The sequence below is a fragment of the Wolffia australiana genome, chromosome 2 (genome assembly GCF_029677425.1).
Source record: "Wolffia australiana isolate 7733 chromosome 2, ASM2967742v1".
NCBI lineage: Eukaryota > Viridiplantae > Streptophyta > Magnoliopsida > Alismatales > Araceae > Wolffia > Wolffia australiana.
Genome location: NC_135836.1, coordinates 10,963,646 through 10,972,036, shown reverse-complemented (window position 1 = coordinate 10,972,036; position 8,391 = coordinate 10,963,646).

Here is an 8,391-nt window from a genome sequence, read left to right as displayed (position 1 = left end):
TCTCCTTATTATATTTTTTATTTTTTAGAAGAGTTAGCTACATAACTCATTTTTCTCTAATTTATTTTCTAGTTATTTATTGTCTTTCAAGCATATTCAAATTGCACGATGCTCAGTCTTCCAAAATTAATATTTGTTTTAAAAACATTTCATCATAGGCATAGAGTAATATAATGTATGACCACACATTTAATCATTTTGGTGTAAATTATTATGTTTTAAAACAGTTAACTGATATTCATTGTACAGCCTATTTTGTATATATTTAATATACTCAATGGTTGATGTTTTTAAATATTTATTTATTATTCCAATATCATAAAAAAATATAACGTATTAAATTATAATTCATGCATGATGAAAATTTTGAAGTAATAACTAAATAATTGAATATTTTTTATATATTTTATTCCAACATTGTTTATTTTTTTTACTTAAATTTTTTTTACTTCAAGTTACTTCACCATTGAAGTAACTTGTACTCTTCGACATTTATGACTTTGCTTTATCAAATGATGATGTTTACAATATATGTATGTTTTCATTTATTTATTTATCATGATATGATGTAAAGTTTTAATTTTTAACTACAGCTCATTTTAATGTATTATTTTGTTTCTTCATTGGTTTATTCATACATTAAGCTGAAATCTAAAACTCATCATGCAGTAACTTCAATGGTGGCGAGCAATGTGTTGAAAAATATGGCTTATGAGATGGAAGAGATTCCACATGATAAGGCAGTTGAACACAAAATATTTATGCAATGAGACATCCAAATGTTTGTAACTATTTTATTTCACTCCGTTTGGTGATATCTCATACAAATGTGAGATATATCACCAAAACACCAGAAATATGATCAAGCAATTGAGACGCTTAATGTCACTTATCAATTATTTGGAGACATTTAAATTTTTTTCATCTTAATAAATATGATAATGTGAAGGGTTCGGCTAGACCACAGCTCCAAATTAGTGGTGTGGTTGGTGGTGGATCATCTATCATGATGACGGACAAGTGAACTTTGAAGGGCATAAACTTTACCAAGACAATTGCACTCTTCCAAGATTCTCTTATCTAATAGACCCCTTTTGGATCATTGTCGACCAGGGGGCCATAAAGGAAACTCAGGAATATGCCACTCAAATTGATATGGACCCTTCTGGAATCAAGGTGATAAAAATTTTATGATGAAGATGCACAATTGAATGAAGTATATAATTGTGTAGTTATTCATAAATATTTTATGTTTTTCCCCTACTACAAAATACATGGAGTATGGATAAATGTTGTGGGTTCTAGCATAATTATTCACCGGTTGATATTAAATAGTTATATCATGAGCAAGTTCTTGCCAAGTGTGAGCTCTCTTGACAGCCGAAGAATGAGAGCATGGCAAGGATCCTACTCCAAGGCATCAAGGAGTGCATGATAGGAACCTCCCTCGTTCCTATCCGAGTATGTAGGTAATGTCCTTTTGTGCGGCTGGTGCAAAACCATGTGCTGTGCAGTTCCATTTGAATTTTGGACCGCATATCAAACACGTCACATATATGTCACACAGCACACTACCCAAAACCTTGTGCAGTGTCATTGTGTGACTTTCGCTGAATATATAATTGGAATGTAAAAAATAATGAGTTGGTGATAAACCAGAATTTGGGTTAAATAAGTCGTTTATGGCTCTGATTTATGCAACAATATATATATATAATTTTCCTTACTTAGAATAGGGTAAGTAAGCATCAAATCCTCAAGCAGCATGTAATGAGAAAGTAAATTTTGATTCAAATATGTTTTTAAATAACTTGCTTTGGTGATTTGATATATTTTTGGATTTTTAACTATTTTGTAAAGAGGAAATTAACAAAATGTTAGAAAACTAGTCAAAACTATTTAAAATGAGTAAAATCAGTATTTATGTTGTTTATTTTAACTTCTAATAATTTTTTATGATTTTTACGAATTTTTCTAGGGCAAGAAAAATTTTAAATATAAATAGAACCTTAGGTCGCGTTTCCCTAGTGAAATTGTGTTGGAAATGAGAAGTGTACGAAAATCGCTGTAACTTTTGCTACAGGCGTAATTTTTGAGTGACGTTTGATGCATTGGAAAGGTTGAGGTCTAGGCTGTCTCTTGAATATTTACCCATACAAAATGGTGAGAAAATTCAAATCAAAACTTCAGTAGATCACACAAACCTTGTTGTCACATCCCCAAAGGGCCAAGTGGTGCTCTTTCTTGAAGAATCTTGATCACCCTTGGACTCTCTCTCCCACACTCTTGTAGAACAATAATGGATCAAAGAAATATGATGCACTAGGCATCCAACAACAAGTTGGGAGCACAAATCCAAGATGAGATACAAAAAGAGGGAATAATATAATAAATAGAAGTGACCTAACTCTCCCAGCCATTGGATTTAACTCCAAGGGATTAGAGGGCTGAGATTTCTTGATTTCCAGTCTGGACCCACGTGCCCTCCTTCTCAGATTTAAAAATAAATCATTCAAATTCAAATTGTGGGTTAGTTCCACAATTTTTTCCTTTAGTTGAACCGATCTTTATGGAGGTTTGAAGGGACTTCTAGAATGGGATTCCTATGTATTGGGCCTCCTCTCACTATCCATTTGATTTCTAATTTCCTCTCATTTTTATTTCAAATTCATAATGGCATTAAGCTAAGTCATGTCTATCAAATAAAACTCCAAGAAGATGTGAGAATTCCACTTGACTCTAAAGAGTCAAGTGGGGTTAGTCTCAAAATCAAGAAAATATATAACAATAGAGCTTAGGAAAAAAAATTCATTTTATCCTTAAATGGTGCATAATGCTAGTGCACATCAAAAAATATGAGTGAAAATTAAGTATAAAACCATTATTTTACTGATATAATTTTACGATGTCAGTTGGCCATTTGGGTGTTTGAACTTTTTAATTGGTGGGCTTCTCAAGTTCTTCTCCATAGGGTGTTGGATGTTCCAAGATGCTGTTCTAGGAGGATAATGTGGTTTTCATGTGACTAAACTTGCATCTGAATTTACTGGCAATTCCTACCTCGAATTTACTGAACCTCTCAATCTCTCATTTTGATCACTACTTACCGCTCCTCAAAATCAGAAATTTTGTTTGTGTGATATTCTGATCCAATGACAGTTTGGATATTGAGATTGCAATTGAGATGTAATTAGGGTTATTTTGCACTTTTTTTTCCTTAATCTTGGGCATTTCTTAATCTGTGTCATCCTTTGTAGTAGATTATTAATTTTTCAGATTTTTCCAGTTTCCATACATCAGTAGCTCTTTGAAACAAGTCATTGTAAAAGACAATTATATAGTATGGAGATGCTATTATGATGCACAACTCTGTCAAATAGAGCACCAGAAGCTCCCCCTTAACATTACTTATCCTTCTCATGGGACATTGCCAATATATAGAAGGATGCCCTAAGAGATGCCTCAACCTCATACATGGAATCATATTTAATCTTCTTTTTACACAAAGGGCCTCAGTGTGGTTTAGCTTTAACTGTTTAATTTTCCATGTTTTAACACATATTGAGTCCTTTGCAGTAATTCAGAGAACTAGTATAGAGGTACATGTTCAATTAAAAGTCATATTGGCCCTAACAGTGCTGAGTTCGATGCTCGCTTGTTCATGAGTCTCTCGCTTGTTCTCCCTCTCTTGCTCTCTCCTGCTTGCTCGCTCTCCCTATCTCTCTCTCTTTCTCTTGCGTGCTCTCTCTCTCGCTCTCTTGTTTGCTCGCTCTCTCTCTCTCGCACAATTGCTCGCTCTCTCTCTCTCTCTCTCTCACAATTGCTCGCTCTCTCTCTCTCACTTGCTCGCTCGCACAACCTCTCTTTTGTTTGCAAGCCCTCTCTCTCTCCCTCTATCACTTGCTATCTCTCTCTCGATTGCTCTCTCTATCTCTCGTGCTTAATTACTCGCTCGCTCACTCGCTCTCTTTTTCTCTCTCTCTCTCCCCCCCTCTCTCTCTCTCTTTGTCTCGTTTCCTCGCTCACCCACTTTCTCTCCTCTCTGTCCATCATTTGCTTTCTCTATCTTTCTCTCTCTCTCTTGTTTCCTCACTCACTCTCTCTCGCTTGCTCACTCAATCTCTCTCTCTCACTTGCTCTCTCTCTCTCTCTCTCTCTCTCTTCCTCACTCTATGTCTTTCTCTCTCACTTACTTGCTCTCTCTCTCTCACTCTCTTGCCTGCCCACTTTCTCTCTCTATCTCTCTCGGTTTCTTGCTCGCTCTCTCTCGCTCGCTCGCTTGCTCGATCTCTCGCACACATGATCTCTTTCTCGCTCACATGATCTCTCTCTCTCGCTTGCTCGCTCTCTCTCTATCTCGCCTGATCTCTCTCTCTCGCTTGCTCGTTCGCTCTCTCTCTCTCATGATCTCTCTCTCACTTGCTCGCTCTCTCTCTCACTTGATTTCTCTCTCTCACAAACTTTCTCACTCTCTCTCTCACTTGATTTCTCTCTCTCACAAACTTGCTCGCTCTCTCTCTCACTTGATTTCTCTCTCTCTCTCTCGCTCTCTCTCCCTCTCTCTCTCTCTTTCTTGATTTGTCTCTCTCTCCCTCTCTCTCTTGATCCCTCTTTCTCTCGCTTGCTTGCTCACAGGCTTGCTCTCTCTCTCTCTCTTGCTCACTAGCTCACTCGCTCGCTCGCTCTCTCTCTCTATCTCTCTCACTGTTGGGCGCACACAATCATGGAAGCGTACTTGGACGTGAACAACTGCAGAAGATGTCGAGGAAGATCCCAAGACGATACGAGGAGAAACACCAAGGCGTAGTCGTTAGCCTCGTCACGTCCCCGCGTCGTCACCGTCAAGAGAGCACCAACTCCAAGAGTGAGAGAGAGAGGGAAGGATGAAGAGATTTCTAGTTCAAATGAACTTTCAAGAAACTCTACTCAACTTCAAGGGAGAAAAGAAGAATACATCAAGGGATGTTGGGGTGAAGAAAACAAGGGAAATGGGGGGCCTTTTATAGGCACAACCAAGGCCTAAATGCCCCCCTAAAAACTAGGCACGATCCTATTTTCAAGGATGTGCTAGGTCATCCTACTTTCAAGGATGTACCAAGTCATCCTACTTTCTAGGATGTACCAAGTCAACCCCCATAATCCTGAAACCTAGGGCTGGGGGGTTTGACATTTCCAACACACTCTTTCACACAGTCACTCTCTCTCTTTTACTCACTGTATCTATCGCTATCTATATTTCTCACTCACTTTCCACTCTCTCTCACTCACTCTCTCTCTTACTCCCTCTCGCACACACTCCCTCTTTTTCTCTCACTCACTCTCACGCACACGCCCTCTCTCTCACTCACTCTCTCTCTCTCACTTTGTCTCTTTCTTACTCTCTCTCTCTCTCTCTCACTTCGTCTCTTTCTCACTCTCTCTCTCTCTCACTTCGACTCTTTCTCACTATCTCTCTTTCTTTCTCTTTCTCTCTCTCTCTCTCATCTGTCTGTCTTCGACTGTGGCTCGTTATACCGCTCTCTCTCGCTCGCCATAGACTACCTTGTATTATTAATATGTTTCCATATCTCTCGCGATAGGATATCCGTTACAAAAATCGGTAGTCGAAACATAAAAATCTCAGAAATTGATATACGGGTTCCGGAGAGCATATACTATATCGGAAAACATGCATAAAACTTGATGGATATCCGTTCTCGTTGTTGGATACTGATATCCGATAACGAATCACAATAGTGGTACTCTCGATAACAAATGAAATCGATTTAGAACTGTTTTCGATTTCGTAATCCGATATACATTTTCGTTATCTGAACGTTAGCACACAATTAACAGTACCGGTATCTGATATTCATCACCCAAACCCTCAGATGCAGGCATTCTATATGGGCGAAAAATATGATCCAGCTCCTTGGCGTTCATTCGGTAGGAGTAATATTAGTCTCCTTAACTAGAGCTAGAACAGTTTTTCCGTCTTTTACGAATCTTTTTTTCATGTTTATTCAGGGTTTCCGTCTAACATCGTCCATTCTTTTGAGGAGTTTCACTCGCCTCGTCATCTGCATAGTCAAAGCTGATGGAGTCAGCGAACTCGGCGTCTCAATGCAGTCAGCGAACTCGCGATCTTCTGTCAGGGACTTAAATCAAGATTAGTTAGTAAAATCAAATAAAAAATATATACTCGTTAGAGATCTAGAAAATAGGATTAAATATAAGTTCAAAGATAGAACAGGATTAAATATAGACATCAGGATCAAACAGTAGGTAGTTATAACGGTCTGGATCAAGTCTGGATATATCCGTTGAATATGATGGGTCTATGGCACCGATTAACAGCTGTGATCGGTGTACCCAAGTCATTATAACGGTCAGGATTAAACACATACAAGATGAATATACAGCACCGATCAACAGTTGTGATCGGTGCACCGAAAATGATATAACGATCAAGATTAAAACCATATTTCAAAACCATATATCCGTTGTAAACTGTTACAATGGATGTAAACGGAAATTACTATTTTTAACCATAGTTATGTATATAAATACACAACTAATGTGACATTAAATTCTCGTGGGTTAATACAACGATCTTGATATACATCTGTGCCTTCTTGCCATCTTCTTCTTCTCTTCTTCTATTCCTTCTCTTCTCTTCTCTTCTCGTTTCTACATTCTGTTCTTCCTTCTCCGCATACGACCATTCGTGAAGATCAAACACATTCATCTCTGTGGTTCCAATGCACTTGATAATACGCATGGACATCTGGACCTCTCGTTGGGCTTTTTCTTTAAGATCGTTAAGTCGTTATGACCGCCTCTATTGGTTTCACAATAATATGCGAGGCACAATAATATGGAAGACGTTGTTTCTTTAATCGTTATTCTCTCTTTCTTCCCAATTTTCTCGTTTACTATCGATTATAGCATGTGCCGTTCGTGTGTCATCACTCGCCTACACCTCACACTGTTCCTTTTTCCTTGTCCCTTAACATGCGTTTGTTCCTCTTCCATGTTTCTCCATTTGCCACCTCTTCATTTTTCTATATCTTCGTCTTCTCTGTCGTCCTATCATTATTTTGTACAGATATCGGTCAGAAATTCGTCAATGTCCCGAGTATTCTTGAGCTTTACTAGCAGCCAGAGGATCATGAAGACCTTTAAGAAGTATATTATGTAATCCACACCTTTACGAAGACATTGTTTAGAGCCCAGAGAGCGATCGAGCCAGAACTAGGGTTGGGAAGCAGTTGAATCTTGCCATTAACGGATCCCCGATTTGTTCTTCGTTTGGACAGTAGTTCTAACATCTGTATCTCAAATTGAATAGTTGGCTATCCCAATCAATTTAATATCTATGCAGTGGTATTCTGAACTTTTCGAACGAAGTCATGTGTTAAGCTGGCTCATGTGGTATTTCTCGGAGGTAACATACTTATAAAAATCAACTCAACAATAAATCGGTTCATATGCTGTGCAGATGATTAACGAATGGTTTCAGACTTAAAAATGGTCAACGCCCGTCAAAAATCGCGCGCTTAGAAAGGCCGAACTCACGATGAGAAAGAGTTCGCATCTAATGTTAATAATATGGCGGATAAAGGAGAGGCGGCGTAGGGCCGATAGAGAGAGTGCGACAGAGAGCGAGAGAAACAGAATGAGAGGGCGAGAAGGAGCGACAGAAACAGAAAGAGAGAGAAAAAACGAGAGGAACAGAGAGAGAAAACGAGAGAGAGAGAGAGAGAGAGGAGACGAGAGAGAAGAAGAGACACTCGAGAGAGGCCGAACTCGCGAGGAGAAAGAGTTCGCATCTAATGTTAATCTGGCGGATAAAGGAGAGGCGGCGTAGGGCCGTTAGAGAGAGTGCAACAGAGAGCGAGAGGAACAGAATGAGAGAGCCAGAACGAACGACAGAAAGAGAAAGAGACAGCGAAAACGAGAGGAACAGAGAGAAAACGAGAGAAAGAAAGAGAAGAACTAGAGACACTTGAGAAAGAGACAGAGAGCGAAAACGAGGGAAATAGAGAAAGATTGAGCGAAAGAAAGAAAGAGAAAGAAAACAAGAGAGGGAGAAATAAAACGCAAGAAAAGGAGAGGGAGAAAAAATAAAAAGCAAGGAGAGTGACGAAGAATAAATAAAAAGAGAGAAAGGGAGAGAAATCAAATGAAAGAAAAAAGATAAAGAGAGAGAGAGGAAAAAAATATATGAAAACCGAGAAAGAGAGAGAAATAAAAAGAGAGAGACAGAGATAGAGTCATAGAGAGAGAAATCCAAAGGGCCAGAAAGAGAGAGAGGGAAAGAGAGAGAGAGAGAGAGAGAGCACAACAGAAAGAACCACATGAAGAGAGAAAGAGAGATGAAGAGTGAAATAAAGAGGGAAATAAAGAGAG